Source organism: Drosophila takahashii, chromosome X (assembly GCF_030179915.1).
Source record: "Drosophila takahashii strain IR98-3 E-12201 chromosome X, DtakHiC1v2, whole genome shotgun sequence".
Classification (NCBI taxonomy): domain Eukaryota; kingdom Metazoa; phylum Arthropoda; class Insecta; order Diptera; family Drosophilidae; genus Drosophila; species Drosophila takahashii.
In genome coordinates, this window is record NC_091683.1 from 3,630,925 (window position 1) to 3,646,806 (window position 15,882).

General features: G+C 36.6%; 1 protein-coding gene across 8 annotated transcripts in view; it reads left to right on the top strand.

Moving 5' to 3' along the window:
• Window positions 1-15,882, top strand: part of LOC108056672 (uncharacterized) — a 94,032-nt gene that overhangs the window by 21,405 nt on the left and 56,745 nt on the right. The window lies entirely within an intron of this gene.

Sequence of the window (15,882 nt, forward strand, 5' to 3'; positions counted from 1 at the left end):
GTTTATCATTAAAATGATTTAAATTATTCCATTTCGAAATGCCATATTTTAAATGGAATACATGACTTTAAATGGAATTTAATCAGAGGCAGCGAGGGTTGAATGTTTTAAATTGCTGCTACTAACAAATTATAATGCAGTTTGTATGCGATATATTAAAATAAATAGGAGCTTCTATTTGTTTCGGAATTTATCTATTAAATTTAGTTGAGACTCATAGAAAATTTATTACAATTATCTAAATCTAAAATTTTCCATTGAAAACGCAATCTATTTTTTTATACAAAAAAAATAATATAATTCGAAGGTTATTTTCTGGTTATGAATTTAAAATGCAATGACAATATTTGGGACGAGTTAAAAACACAAGTCACAGCCTTGAACCTTAATGAACTCAAGAAAATATTCAACTCATAATGTTAATTCAATTTTGAACATTTCTTTAGGCACAATTTTCTCAAATACAAGACTGTGGCGAAAACAACAACATTTTGTCAACGATGTAATGCACAATAAAATAATATAAATAATAAAAGAGGCAAAAGAGAGAGGGGGAGTGGATGGATAATATGCCCCAGAGAACTCTCGTATATTATTTATTAATATGCGAAGTACATGTATCTGGGTTTGTTGTTACTCCTACTTTCTCCTCTCTACTTACTCTTACTTACAATTTTAGGTTTTTATTTTCCCACGAAAAACAAACTTGTTAATGCTGCCACAGAAGACAAATAAGTAAATACACGAAGAGAGGAATTTTCCGACGAAGGAAGGAAAATGTGGGAGGGAGGGTGGCGATGGTATTTAAAGAAAGCAAAACCCAGGCTACATTGTAAACTTTTCAAAACCCAATTCCAATTACTTTCTACGCACCTTTAAAAGTTCCCCAAGTGAAGGCAAATGAAGTGAAAGTGAAAACTTTTCTCTATGAATCACAGTTTTTTTATTTAGTTCGTTAACTTTACAGCGTGTTTCCTTCAGTTTTATGTACCTACACCTTTTTATTTATTGTAGCTTAAATAAATTACTTTTTGGCAAAGAACAGGTCCTTAAATATTAAATTAAGCTGTACTTAATTATCATAAAATTTGATTTGAAATGATAAAAGTTATTCGAAATTTCTGCTGTCAAGAAAAATCAAGGAAAAACTCTTTTCCCGCCTATTACCGTAATGGCCGCCCATTTACATAACCGTTAACCATATTGCGCCATTTCCCACAACCACTTTTCTTTGGCATTTTCCCCGTTTTTCATTTCCCAATCGATGGCAGCGAAAAGTGAGAAGTGAGCAAAGAAAAATAATTGACAATGCCTTTCCTTTGAGTAGAATCTGTTGACAATCTGTGATAAGAAAGAAATTTGTGTATTCTTAACGCCTTGCAATGGATCTGCTAGAAAGAGATAGGGGGAGAGAAGGGAGAAAGAGAGGGCGAGAGGCGACAACAAATTTAATTTCGTAAGTGACTTTTGGCTGAGACAGGTGAAGGTGTCTATAAATATAGGCGATGTCGGCATAAATTTCCCTCGTCTAGCAGACTGCAGAAAAACGCACACTCGAGAAGAGCAGCAAGAAAGCCCGGGAAAATTCGAAGGGAGGGAAATTCGGGGGCAAAATTCGGGCGAAAAATCAAAGCAAAAAAGGCAAAAGCTGTAAAATAATCAAAGCACTCGCGTCAAATCGAATCCAATGAGGAGACACGCAACAAAACGAGACTTTCACATAAATAACTTTGTGACTTTGTTGCTTTCGGAAAAACCCCTTTCTCCTCCTTTCACCGCCCCCTTGAAAAACCCCGAAAACGAAGGCGTGGCAACAGTAGATGGGCCGACTTGTCATTGCCTTGTTGTGCTCGGTAAACAATGCAATAAATATAAAAACTACACAACATCAAACTACAAAATGCGAAATACAGACTACGAAATATATGGATACTACTCGTGCTACCACACAAAATACTCTCGTTCGTAAATTTTCTTGCGCTTTTTGGCTTGTCAGCAATATTTTCCCCCAACGCGCCACGCCCACTCAGCCAGTGTGCGCCCACATTTTACCTCTGGAGGCGGGATTTTGCATTTTCCAAGGAATTTGTTCACTAATCCGGGGGATTTTATATCTCCATTTGGTTGAAAAATAAATAGAAAATTAAAGAAGAGAAAATTATTTTTATGCGGGGTCCGGATTTTTATTAAGAAAAATTCTCTTGGTATTATTACATCTTATATTAAAACAAATTTAATTAAAAAGAGTTCATAAAGACCTTGAAAGCATTTTTATTATTAAAAAGTTTTTTTTTTTTTCTGAAGCATTTTTATTATAAGAAAAAAACTACTTGACTTTCGAATTTTTAACTGTTTCTTTTCTGAACAATTTAATCAACTAAATATTATAAATTTAAAAATGCCCTTTTACCCGTATCAAATTTATACACTGACCGTGCGGTTCCTTAAAGTTATTTCGCTCTGTTCATCAATAACAATGGCAACAGTTTTAGCTGAAATTCCCAGACTGGCGACTTATTTTGCAGAGAAGATTTATGCGTTGGCTGCACTTAATTGTGTTTTTGGCCCTTTTTCCCCTTTTGCCACAATTCCTGGTTCCTGTTTCGCCTCGGCGGAAAGGCTCTGGCAAATCCAAGGACATTCCCGAAACTGCTTTGAAATATGAGCGGCATTTTGTGCGGTTCAGGGCCTCGGTTTTCCCACCCAGTTTTGCCCAGTTTTTTACCAAACCGCACGCACTTTTTTATCCCTCGTCTTGCACATCACACGCGGCGCCTAAAAAAAGAAGGAAAAAATTGACACAGAAATTGATTTTTGTGCCTTTATCATGTTGCTCAGCATCCCTTTTCCTTCTCCTTTTTCCCCTCCTTATATATGTATGCTCTTGCTCGTCACTTTTTATTTGTCTGCCTTTCAATTTTAGTTGTTGCTTTGTTGCCAGATCTGCCTCTTCCCATCCCTTTGCCCTCTCCCTCCGTCGTCATTTGTTGCCTTGTTGTTCTTACTCAGCTTTCCCGCCATTTTTCTTTTTATTTCTTTTTATTTCGAAGCCAACCCACGTGAAAACTGCGAGGTGTATTAGGCTGAAAACCGAAAGAAATTGATAAATTCAAATTAAATATCTATTATATTTACACTGATAAATAAATAACAAGGGCAACAAGTCGTATGAGTGATATCTACAAAACAACGGTATAGGTAAAGGTGCATAAACTTATAACTCATACGCAGTGTGGGACCTACGGAAATATGTGTATGCTTTGATAAAAAATAATAATAATAATATATTAATTAACAACAAAGAAAATTATTTTTACTTTGGAAAAAAAAACTAAAATAAATAACAAGAGTTTTAAGTTTGTTGGAAATCTAGAAACTATTGTGATAGACAACGAAAATTGGTACTCTATAAGAAAAGCTAGCAGGTCGTCGTGCCCTTGACCGCGAACTTTGGTTCTCCCCCCTTTGATATTCCCTCTATTTTGCCGCCCCCTTTTTGCTGTCGGCCCACATTTTCCATCTCCCACTGTGCCATCACAGTAAATATTGTGGCTTAGAGGATTTGCAGGCGTTGTCGCTGTCATCGTTCTCGTTGTTGTTGTTGTTGCTCAGTCGTTATCCTGCCGCCGTTGTTGTCATGTAGTTTGGCTTTTTGAATAAAGACATTCTACTTTGCAGGCTTTTTGCGGCCCATAATCAAAACGAACTTTTTTTTCTCTTTGGGTGGTAGGGTAGCGGGTAGCAGGGGTAATGTGTGCGCGGTGTACTACATAGTACTATACATCATAAGCCTAACTAAGTTATGTAGCGTAATTGAGAGAGCGCAGCCTCCATTGAAAGTCAATTAGTTGGTGTGGCGGCCCAAAAAGAAAAACAGGAGGCACAAAAGGCGGATGGAGCACAGGCCAACAGCTGTTGAGCAAGGATAACATGGGGGAAAAGCCACGGGGATTAGTTTTGGGGATCGAAGATGTGAATACCCTGGCAAAGCAATAAACAACGAAAATAATTTTACATAGTATTTTGATATATATATTTTTAAATATATATTTTTACAAGAAAACCTGTTTAATGATACAAAAAATAATTAAAATTTAAAGCCCTTAGCCTAAGCCTAAGCCCTTAGGTTTTTTTTTGATTGGGAGCAAAATTCTTAGCAAAGAACCCAAAAATAAACCAAGATTATTTTGTAAAAAAATTGGATAAAAAACTTCATAAAAATGCTACTCTTCAAATTTTAATTCAAATTTTATTATATCATTTTATATTTTATTCTGGAGTATGGAGGCTTTATTTTTAAATATTTTCCAAAATTCCAAAGTACCCGAGAAACTATGAAAGGTTTTTTTTTTGACTGAAGAGGAGTTGCACAAGAGGCGTAGGATAGAAAGGGAAGAACAGCAAACAAAAATAAGAGGGAGAGGGAGCCTAGCAAATTGCATTACACAGGCAAATGGAATGCTCTCACTCTATCGCTCACCTACACACACACACCCGGTAGCCACACCAACACTTACTTGCAAATGCCGACACTCCGTTGAGTTGACTAACACACACTCACCCACTCACTCACTCACTTACTGGCTCACCCACACAGCGACATTCTTATGGCTTCCATTGTCATTTGCCACAAATCGAAAATCGATAAGTTTTCAGTCCTTTGTTATCCAGACAACACAATAACCCATAGATATTAATCGATAGCTGTGAATGCATATGGGAAAAATGGGAGTGCAGAAATCAGAAAAAATTCCAGCCGTTAATTCTTACAATGGTAATTGCAGCATTTATCTTCAAAGGATAATTGAACGGCCCCCGAGGATAATCGATCAGTTTGGTTTCAATCGATTAGGAATTGATATACAATTAGAAGCAAAGTGTTATCACATTGCATTTATCGATAAGGGTAATTAAACCACCTGTAAAACAGAGTCCATATTAATTGGTGTAATTAACCGACTAAAGTTAAGTGTGTCATTAAGGAAAAAAAAATATATATGAACAATCAAAAATTTGATAACTGAACCAGTTTTGAAAATATTTGATTAGCAAACATTAACGATTGTCATAGCATACTTTTGGCAGTTAATAATTTCCTAATATTTTTCCACGTTTGGTTTAGTTTAGTACTTAACTTTTCTTAGAGCTCATTGTTTTGGTGGCTCTTTGTAAAAAAAAAAGGAAACACATTCATTTTTCACAATCATTTTTCATTTTCATTTCAAATAATTTTGCCATAAATTCCCTTGCATTTGCCAAAGGAATTTTCAGAGATTATGGACAGATTGATTTCGAAGGGCTGCACTAATTTAAGGCAAATAAACAAACCAAACGGCACACATTCATGTCCTTTTCCATGTTTACATAACTTATTTCCATACGATGATGATAAATTTGCAGTTTTGCAATCAGCTTAGTACAAATTTCAGTTTGAATTGAAAATGGGAAAAATAAATGGCAAAATAAGGGACAAAGTGCATTCAGTAATTTGTCGGCCATTTGGTAAGCAAAAATCGAAATAAATTATTAAACATGCATTACCCCATGCTAAAAATAGTAAATGGTATTATTAAAAACTAATTTAATGGCAAAGTGACCCGAAAGTTACCAAATAGATATAGCTATGATTTTGAAAACATCTTTTGAAGCACTTCACATAGCCTTAGGGTCTTGCTCTTTGTTTGGGAACACAGAATTTGTGTAATTCAATTTGGAGCCCGAAGAAGGGAAGAATGGTTTTCAGGACTCCTCGTTCAGAGTGGCGCATTTGTCTGGGTTTTATGCGAGCATAAAAGTGAAAATGTCTTCAACAATAAAATGCAATAAAAACATTTTTTTCGCCTTGTACTTTCCGCTGAGGCGACAATATTTTTGTGAGCCACAGCAGCGGTCATTAAAGTAGGCCCAATGTGTGTGTGTCCATAAAGCACATAAACTTTGCTGTTTTGTTTTATTTCCAACGCAAATTGTTAATAAACCATACAAAATATATAAACTGATTGCCGAAGGGCGAAGGACATAAAAAGTTGGGCGCGAGTGTGGGAGGCTGTAAGCACACTCGTAGAAAAGTGTCGCACTTGAGTGAGATTATAAATAATAAACTTATGGGTAGGCAGCTAGCAGCGAGCAGCGAGCAGCTCACAGGCATAAATAAAGTAAAATAAAATAGGAGAAAGCAAAAAGCAAAGCCAACAAAGCTCAAGTGAAAGCAGGATGTGGAGAAAGTGGGAGGAGGAGGGAAAGAGAAAGCCCAGATAAAGGACGACAAGAACATGTCCCTGCGTTTGTCCCAAGATATTGCGTTTGACATTGTAATGAATATTAACGCCCACACACTTGCTGCCAGAAAAGGGGGCGTGGCTATTACACTGGGAAAAAATAAATCACCTAAATTGATCAGCAATTTTTAATTATTCTTATGGTCAACAGATATTTTTCAAATAATTTAAATTTAAAATAACATAAAATGATTTTAAAAATCCTATTAATCTTTTACGTATTAGATTTATTTTTTGAACCTTATCATCGGTATTTTTTACCAGTGCATAGAAAAAGAGAGGTGTTAGACAAGCAAGCTCCTTCAAACTAGCGGACCCAACAAAAGCTCTTAATATCGCTAAGCGAAACAATGCCGCCAAAAACAACGAGAACAAGGGAACACACACAGCTACACACATACAAGAGTCCACAAAAGTGGAAAAAGGAAAAACTTAATGAAAAATACGAAGGGAAGCCGCCTGCGGAGGATGAACAAACTCAGTTTTGTTTACACTGAATGTTGAAAAGTTTTACACAACGATATCTAATATTTATCAGCGAAGTTTTATCCGAAGCCGATGAAATGAAAATTTCATAATTATAATTAAATTCGCAAAGTCAACAAATTGCTGAGTTGCACTTATAGGGATGCTAATAAAATGTAATTAACAAGGGGTCAAGAGTTTCTTGAAGTAGAAGAAAAATATTACACAAATTTAATATATTGTAGTCTTCACTTATATTTTCTTCTCATATTTCGGAACAAAAAAATATTAAATAAAACTTGGTATTAATTTGTAAATTAAATTCTGGTGTTGATGGAGCGATTTTTATTATTTATAGGAAACCAATTGGCCTTTAAAAATGCTTACTTATTTTGCATAGCCCCCATGAATTTAAAAATGTTCTGTAAGATAAATTACTCTTGATTCGCATCACGTCGGGGTCACCTCACCGATTTAAAAAGGGCAATCCCCTTCACGACACACAGCCAATCGCTTTTCTTTGTTGCCATCTGCTCGAATATCTCCATTATGCTGGGGAAAATTACAAGGTCGATTACGATTGCGATAACGATAACGATAATGCGCTAGCATCATTGAGTTTGCTACGCCCATTGCTTGCATAATTAGCGAGCCAAAGAATGGAGAGACATGAAGGGGAGACAAATTCGCAAATTCGCAAGGAATGGGACTTTGCCCTATTCCTCGTTTCCCATTAGCATTATCTAGAAACCTACACTGAGATAAAAAATAAGCAATGATTTTTTACATGACATATTTTTAATCAGAAAAAAGTTACCAAGCTTTCTTATAAAAAGTTTGTTAAAACTTTAAAGTAAATAAAAAAACTGTAAATTAAAGTAAATAAAGAATGATTTTGAATATCTTAAATTGCCATTAATTGGAGTGTAAAAATTAAATCACTTATTATGCCATTTTTTGAGATATTTTCCCTCAGTGTAAGTAATAGAAAATGATATGCAATGGATGGATTTGCAAGCCCCCTCAATGTAATCACATCCTTCCTGTGGTCGCGTATCGAGAAACGCTCTCAGCGAAAGTAGCTGACGATGAGGGAGTGGCACAAAGTGGAACCGCGGATAAAGCGAGTGGGTGGAGTGGTTAGATGATAGCGTGAATTTGACATTGTAATCTTTTTAAATCGTAATTAAAGGTTAAATCTTAATTAAAAGTGCCAGAGGTTTTGTATTTGACTGCGGGGTGAATTCCAAACAGATTAGGCCACGGAAAACTTTGGGGGAAATTCGGGAAAAGCGGCGGTGGATGGGCAGACATTCCGACTTTGGCATATAAATCCAAACTTATCTGCAGTAATAAATCAGTTTTAATGCGTTTCGTCGTCATTCGCGCCGCTTTGCTGGCCAAGACAAAGCCTTCTTCTTCGCACGAGAAAAGGGCCAAAAGGTATTGGGCGAAAAAGTCTTAGCGGATTTGTGTTGCCTTAACGAAAAAATGTTGGCTTTATGACCTTCAAATCGGATCATAAAATGAAAACGAGTTGAAATGTCCATAACGATGATGAAGATGCCAGGCGGCAGACGGCAGTGGTCATAAAATATTGAGCTGGAAACAGCTTGTCGGCAACTTAAAAGTTCGACAATCATAGAAATAATTTGTACTCACATTTGTAATAATTCTGTAATCGTGTAGGAAAAGTACCTCTATGGGCTGTAAGTTGTGACAAATATTTCACTTCCTGATAGAATATTTTCCGAAAAAAAAAAGAAATGAAAATAGTAAAATAAATATATAATATAAATAAAATTAAATTAATTAATTAATATATTTTTTACTTCAAAGAATAATATTTTTGGAGAAATTATTGAATATTATCACAAAAATGTAGCTTTGCCGCAAACTTTTAACCAAAATTAGGTTAAAATTCCTAACCGAATTAGGGACAAAGTGTTTTGTGTTTCGCCAAAGGATTCACTCTTTTCCAGCAGCAGGAAATTTGAATTTTCTGCCTGGCTTTTACCCATTCCACTCTGCTCGTAATTATTTTCATGTGTATCAACATTTATTAGAACAACTTTGAAGCTTGAAACTTGGGCATAAAAAGCAAATGTTGCGAAATTTGTTCGGCTCTTCCTCTTGCCAGTCCTTTCCGTTCCATTCCGGTTCGTTTCGCCCCATTTCGTTCCTCGTTGCCTTTCAAAATTAACGCATATTTTGCTTTTTGTTTTTGTGCCTCTGCTTTGGCGAAAACTTTTGAAATTTTTATGACACAAGTTTATTTTAAAACTTTTATGCCAGCCGACGCCAGAAACAGAAAATAAAATGAAATAAAACAAAAACAAAAGCAAGGAGGAAGGAGCAAAAATAAGGAATAAATAAGTTGGCAGCTGATTCCCGCAGGCTTTTTCAAGGAGCAAAACGGCAGACAGGGAAAGTTGCTGCTCATTGTTTAGCAGTTGATTTTTTGACGCACTTTCTCCGGCTTATTATGTGACACACAAATACAAATACAAGTATAAACACACACACACACACATACAAAGGCTGTCACAGTGCCAGGAGAAATTGTAAACTTTTTTAATTAAGGTAAAGGAATTCGCACTGTCTCCTTCACGCTGCAAACCCAAAAAAGCTCTCCAAATCGATTCCGAGCATTCGGCCCACTTTCTCTTGGCCATTTTCTTCTTCATCTTGGCCAATTCCTTGGAGAGAGAGTCCTTGTACTTTTCATACGCACACAGAGGCACACAAACAAACTTCAAGATTATTTGCCACTTTCTGCGGCAGAAAATGAAAACGATCTGGGGAGAGATTTTAATAAAATTTTAATTTTCAGCACAGCAAGGATATTGCCATATTGCTCTAGGGGCCCCAAAAAAAATATTCAATGAAATGCTTTATGGCGTTCTCTTTGCATTTTTATGTTTGCCAAACATCAGGCACAGGCAAATGAAAGGAAAATATTTATAATTACCCGTATACGATATAAAATATTTCACCTATTTAATCTAACATAAAAGTTCAACTTAAATGCCTGTTCAAAGCATAATTTATGCCTTTAATGCCTAATTACAGTCGACAATTTGCGGATGAATTTCGAAATGCCTGCATTTTGCTGGCAAATTGTTTCGTGTGATTCGGAATAGTTACAATTGATGGGTAAAATGCCTGAGCGCGGTGGGAAAATTGGAAACCAGAAACTGTCAGTTTTCCAGCCGCAAAATTGTCAGGCGATCAAAGCGAGCCATAGGAATTTTTGGTTTTGCAGGAGGAACTGGGCTCTGCTTTTCGACCCCTGGTAATTAGGGGTAATATGTGTGTGAGCCCTGCAGCTGATGGCCTGAAATTAGAAAGAGATGGGCTATGGAAAGAGACGGCTATACAGAGAGGGAGAGGTGGAGTCATGCCAAATGAAATGACACTTAGCCGTGCAATTTTGACAGCGTTTTAATATGCAGACAGCGCTCAAAAGCGAACGAGATGCATTTGTAGCTGCTGTGCATGTGGAAAATCTGACATTGAGTGCTCCAAATAAGAGATGAATCTCTAGGCAAAGCCCTTCGTCCTGGAAGCTCTACTTACAATTTAATTTAATTACAGACAAGTAAGTTTTCTTAAAGCAGGGTTGCTTAGCCCACAAAATTATGCCTACGGTCACACGCCCATCTTGCATTGGGCACACGTCGATTCTTCTTTGTATCGCACTATTATCTTGATCGATTTTCTCTTAATTGTGTTTGTAAATTCACTGACATAAGATAGTTTTAAGCACCCCTGCTTTAAAGCTTTAACACTCGCTTGGAAAACGTTTCTCTCTCTCTATCTCTGGGCCCTTTTTATGGCCCACATACGCAAATAAAAACTGGGCAGTTAAATTAAAAATTCAGGTTATGTCTGAGATCCTTTCCCGGGCATTGTCCGGGCCACAAAAAAAAGGAAGAAAAAAACAAAAATGTATGGCAAAAGGCAGGAATGGCAAATGAAGGCAATTCTAAAAATAGGAAATAGCTCTGAGGGAAAATTCAGTTCGGTTAAAGTACACACACACACACAGGAATACACGCACAACAAGGCGTCAATCTGTCGTCAAAGTTGACGGCTCACAAAAAGATACACCAGCTAAAAAGATACGTTCCAGGAGCGGAAGCGACTTTGAGATACTCCGTATTGAGAAGGGAGAAATCATTAATAATATATTTATTGTACATTATTAAGTTTAATTGTTATTATCATTTCATACTTCATCATAATGTTATGGGGAATTTTTCAAATATTTATTTATACATTTTTTCTTTACTCATTTTATAAAAATTTAGTGATACATATGTCAAGCGACAGCAATTTTTAAATATTTCTTCGTTATGAATATTAAATCTTTATTTGAAGGTGAAATTTTAAAACCGTTTTCTTACTCATTATTTGAAATTGAAGTAATGAATATGCCCGGAGTTCTATTTTTCTCCTAAAGGGAAAGCAAACTTAATGCGAAGGCGAGGCGAGCTGTAAAACTACACAATATGTTGCGAGGCGCGTATCTCGCAGATACAGATACATTCGCCGACGCCATAAACCAATGTCCTTTGTCCGCTTTCCATGGCTGCCGAGTGGACTTTGTAGTCATTATCAAAGCTTCTCAGTGGCCAGCTTTTGCTCCCTGCTCCTTGCTCCTTGCTCTCTTGTATCCTTTTCGCAGTATCCCTTGCAGCAATTCATCTCGCACCCAGTGCCTTATTCATTTCGCCATCGCATTGTCCTATCTCGGGCTTAAACTGTTGACTGTTGTCCTTGGTCCTTGGCTGGAAGGATTTGCAGGAAGATCAACTGCAGCGGTGACTAAGACATCGTTAGGGCCAATAAAACTGGGGCTTGATACTGCTTATTCTTTTCCATTTTTACTATTCCCTCTGTTAATAAGTAAGCTGCAGAACGTTTGTTAATTTCCCAGAAAATACCAAGGGATTTTCAAAGAAGACAAGAGAGAACGCTTAAAACGAGTACCTCGACTATCAGATACCCGTGAGTCAATGGTCCGTTTTGAAAAATACGTTCCGCCAAATACGGTATACCCTTCTTTTTTTCTTTTTTAAACTATATTAGTTATTCATTAGTACAAAATACAAACCATAAATAAAATTCCACCAAACTTATTTAAGTATTTGGAAAGTTTGTCGAGCATTGAAAGAAATATTTTTAATTGATGCCCTAAAAGTTTGTGAGAAACTAGCCAAACTGTTTTCTTTTTTTTCTTTCTAGCCGATAAGCAAAGGGAAATGAATGAAAAAGAACTGAAGGGGGCAAAAATATGAAATTAAAGCAGATACTTTTCTTTGGCCCGAAATGAGCTCGTATAATTAGAGCGAAATTCAGTTGCTTCTAATTATACACCCTTCTAATTTTAGCCAGTGGCCAGAAACATAATCAGGCCAAATCAAGCCAGGCAATCGCTGTTAACTGCATTTTAATTGGGTTCTGGCTTCTGGCTGCCGGCTTCGTTGGCGGCCAAAAGGGTTGTGATCTAAAATTCACTTTCGCCCGCAGCTTGTATAGATACCTAATTACACTCGCTATCCGTATCCTTTAAATTCACAAATTTCAATTCGATGCGATAAAGAAAACGAAAGATAAAAAAAGGTCGAGAACTGCGCGGTGCTCAATAATTCAATAAATTCCGGCTGCAAAGTTTGATTTTGTTTGCCCTCACATACATAACTAGATATATATCACTTTCTGTCCTGTGTTTCGTGTATCTGTGTGTTTTCCTCTCGGCTAACATTTCCATTGTCCTCGACAGATCCATGGCAACTTTTTCGCTTTATTTCTATTTCTATTTTTTCGCTTTAGGTTTCGGTTTTTGTTCCTGAAGGGGAAGCTGCTATAAATAAAACTTTTGGCCGTGTTGCGTGCGTGTGTGCGTCAGCAACACTCCACCCCCTTTGGAGCCATCCCCCTCCCCACCAAAAAAAAAAGAAAAAAACACTGGGTCACCGGCGTCTACCCTCATCAATTACACTGTGCAGCATTTTTAGTGCTTTTTAAATTTACCTCGATGGATGCTATATTTTTGGATTCGTTACGAATTCCCAAGTTAAACTGCGTTTTCCAAAAAGTTCCCCGACGCAAGGATTCTTAGCAAAAGGACCTCAAAGTTCGAAAAATGCTGAAATTGGCCAACTTTGCGGAGCTCTCAGAGGCAAATGGATGCATGGTTTGATTCGATGTTAAAGTTTTTTAAAAGATACACCCTTTATCTTTTAAACCCCATACTTAAAAAAAATTTATAAGATTTTTTTTAAGGCAGAAACAAATTCTAGAAAACATAGTCAAAAAACATAAAAGTATACAGCTGCGGTCAAAATGGTAGTAGTGTTGCCGCCTTGTGTATTTAAAAGTTTGTTGTTGTAATTGATCTTTTCCTGGTAATATTGTATTGATTATAATTTTACTATTAGACTAATTGGATAAGAAAAAATTACAACATCAAACTTTTAAAAACACAAGGCGGCGACACTGCTACTATTTTGACCGCAGCTGTATGTTTTTCAGTTTTTTGACTATGTTTTTTGGAATTTATTTCTGCTTTAAAAAAAATCCTAAAATTATTTTATGTATGGGGTTTGAAAGATAAAGGGTGTATCTTTTAAAAAACTTTAACTTCGAACCAAGCCATGCATCAATTTGCCTCTGAGAGCTCCGCAAAGTTGGCCAATTTCAGCATTTTTCGAACTTTGAGGTCCTTTTGCTAAGAATCCTTGCGTCGGGGAACTCTTTGGAAAACGCAGTTTAACTTGGGAATTTGTAATGAATCCAAAAATATAGCACTCATCGAGGTTAATTTTGGATGCTGCATAGTGTTATTATTTCGTGGAGTTAATGCCACATACGTATACGTAATCTAATTTCAAAAGCAGGCTCTAGGCAGTAAATGGGGCACAACGAATTGAAGATGCTCTATTCGGGTAAAAAAAATGAGTGAAGGGAAACTAAGGCTTGAAATAATATCAAAATTTCGATCAATTTCGTAAAAATTTGTTTTATTTTAAAATTGATTTTTAAAAAAATGAACTTGGTCAAAAATGGTCCCAAATCAAAAAGGCGTACTGTTTTGAGCAGCTTACGACCTTATAATTAATATCAGTGCACTTTCCGCCTGATTTGGAAAAATTGATTTTTGGCCAAATTTTCGCAATTTTGAAAAGGGGTACCATCATAATTTTTTGCGAAAGATGGCAAAAATTAAAAATTTCCAGGTTGAAATGCCAATCGATTGCGAATTAAATTACGAGCTCAGAAAGGTATGACATTCCGTTTTAGGACCATTATTTCCATTGTTCTGGCCAAAATACTGCTTGTTTTTGGGGCAAAAAATCAGGATCTTGATTTTTGGTAAAAATGTGATTATTTTGTTCTAGATATTTTGCTGTAACTTGTTCAAAAATGGTCCCAAATCAAAAAGATGCCCTGTTTTAAGCAACTAACAACCTAATTATTAATATCATTTATGTTTTTATTATTATTATTTACCTTTGGTTCTCTCCCTTTTTCGAGTACGTTTTGTTCCCGATATTTTCGTAAACCGCGGGACGCAGCCAGTTGACCCCTTGAAGCGCTCTTAATCCACCTTCGTTCACCTTCATCTGGCGTTCCTCACTCCACACCTTTTCCCGCCTTTTTTCGCATTAACTTAATGAGTGAAATAACTCTGTGGAGTGGCCGAGGGAAAACGGAAAACGAAGGAGTGAGAGTAAATTAAAATATAATAAAAATTTACTTTTAATTATGGCGTAATAAAGACATTCTACTTGCTCCTTTCTGCTTTCATAGTTAACCGCTTTTTGTGCAACCGCTGCAAAATCAGCGGAGCATTAAGTTGGGCAAAAGGAAATCAGAGTTGGGCCAATGTGAAAGCATTTATTAATTGACTGGGTCAATTATAGAGGGGGGTGGTGAAAATGCAGCAAAGTTTTTAACAAAGAGCCAATGGGTTAATGGCTATGTGTGCGTGAGTGTGGGATGTAAGTGCCAAATGGGGGGGCCAACAAATTAAAACAGCAGAAGCAGAAAGCCAGGCGAAATTATTTCCATGCCAATGGGTTTTCAATTTGATTTCATACTTTCTCCTTTTTTTATTACAGGGTAACAAGAAGAATATTTAATATTTGATTGTCAGAAATGTGTAAAAATTTAAGACGTATTTGTATCGAATAAAATATTGTATTATCAATGGTGACTTAAGGCCCGCGGCCCTTGTGACACTGTCAAATGTGTCATAAGGTCCGTGGGCTCCGTTTTATTCCGTTCCAAAGGGTATCACCATGTGGTAACCCTATACATACGCTAACCGGCCATCAATTAACGCTTTTTAGGTGAATGTGGCTACCCTGGCATTTGGACCCCTGAAGGGAGCAAAAGTCATGGATAAAAAACGTATTTTCAAATTGATTTGGCCCACCTGCTGGTGAATAATTCAAAGTGGACGCAGCCATTTTTTATGGCTCCACTGAAAGCCCGGCCACGCCCACCGCCCACTTGTACCACCCACTTTACACCACAACCCCCTCCCAAATCATTGACCTTGTATATATGGTATGGTATATTTTATGGGCGGCCACATGAAAAAACCGCAGCATTGCAATTTTTTACTTTTCTGGCCAAAAAAGAAGATGGTTTTACATTGGTCTATGCGACTCCCTTTTCTGACTGCCTTGCGCTCCATAAAATATTGTCTAGGCCGTCTGGCAACTCAATCAAGTCAACGCCAACGGTTGCGGGTATCTTAAAGATACGTCCTAAAAGGGGCGTGGCATCGGGGGTTAAAAGGGGGTTAAGAGGGGCGGATCTGTGGCAATTAATGGTCATATGTTGGCAGGCCATTTAACTAGGCCAAGCTGCCAACTTGCTTGTCGGGTTTTTACTCACACGTACAGAAAACAAAATCATTTTTTAAACGCACTTTTCAAAATTCTTCACTTCTTAAAATATATAAAATTTTTAATATGTAATATATGTATAATTTTTACGATTCCGAAAATAAAGCTTAAGACCTTAACTATAAATAAAGAATATAAATTGAAACATTGAAAAATAATTTTAAAAATATGTGTTTAAAGGCATAACTTTAGACATTTACAAAATTAAGAAGTCT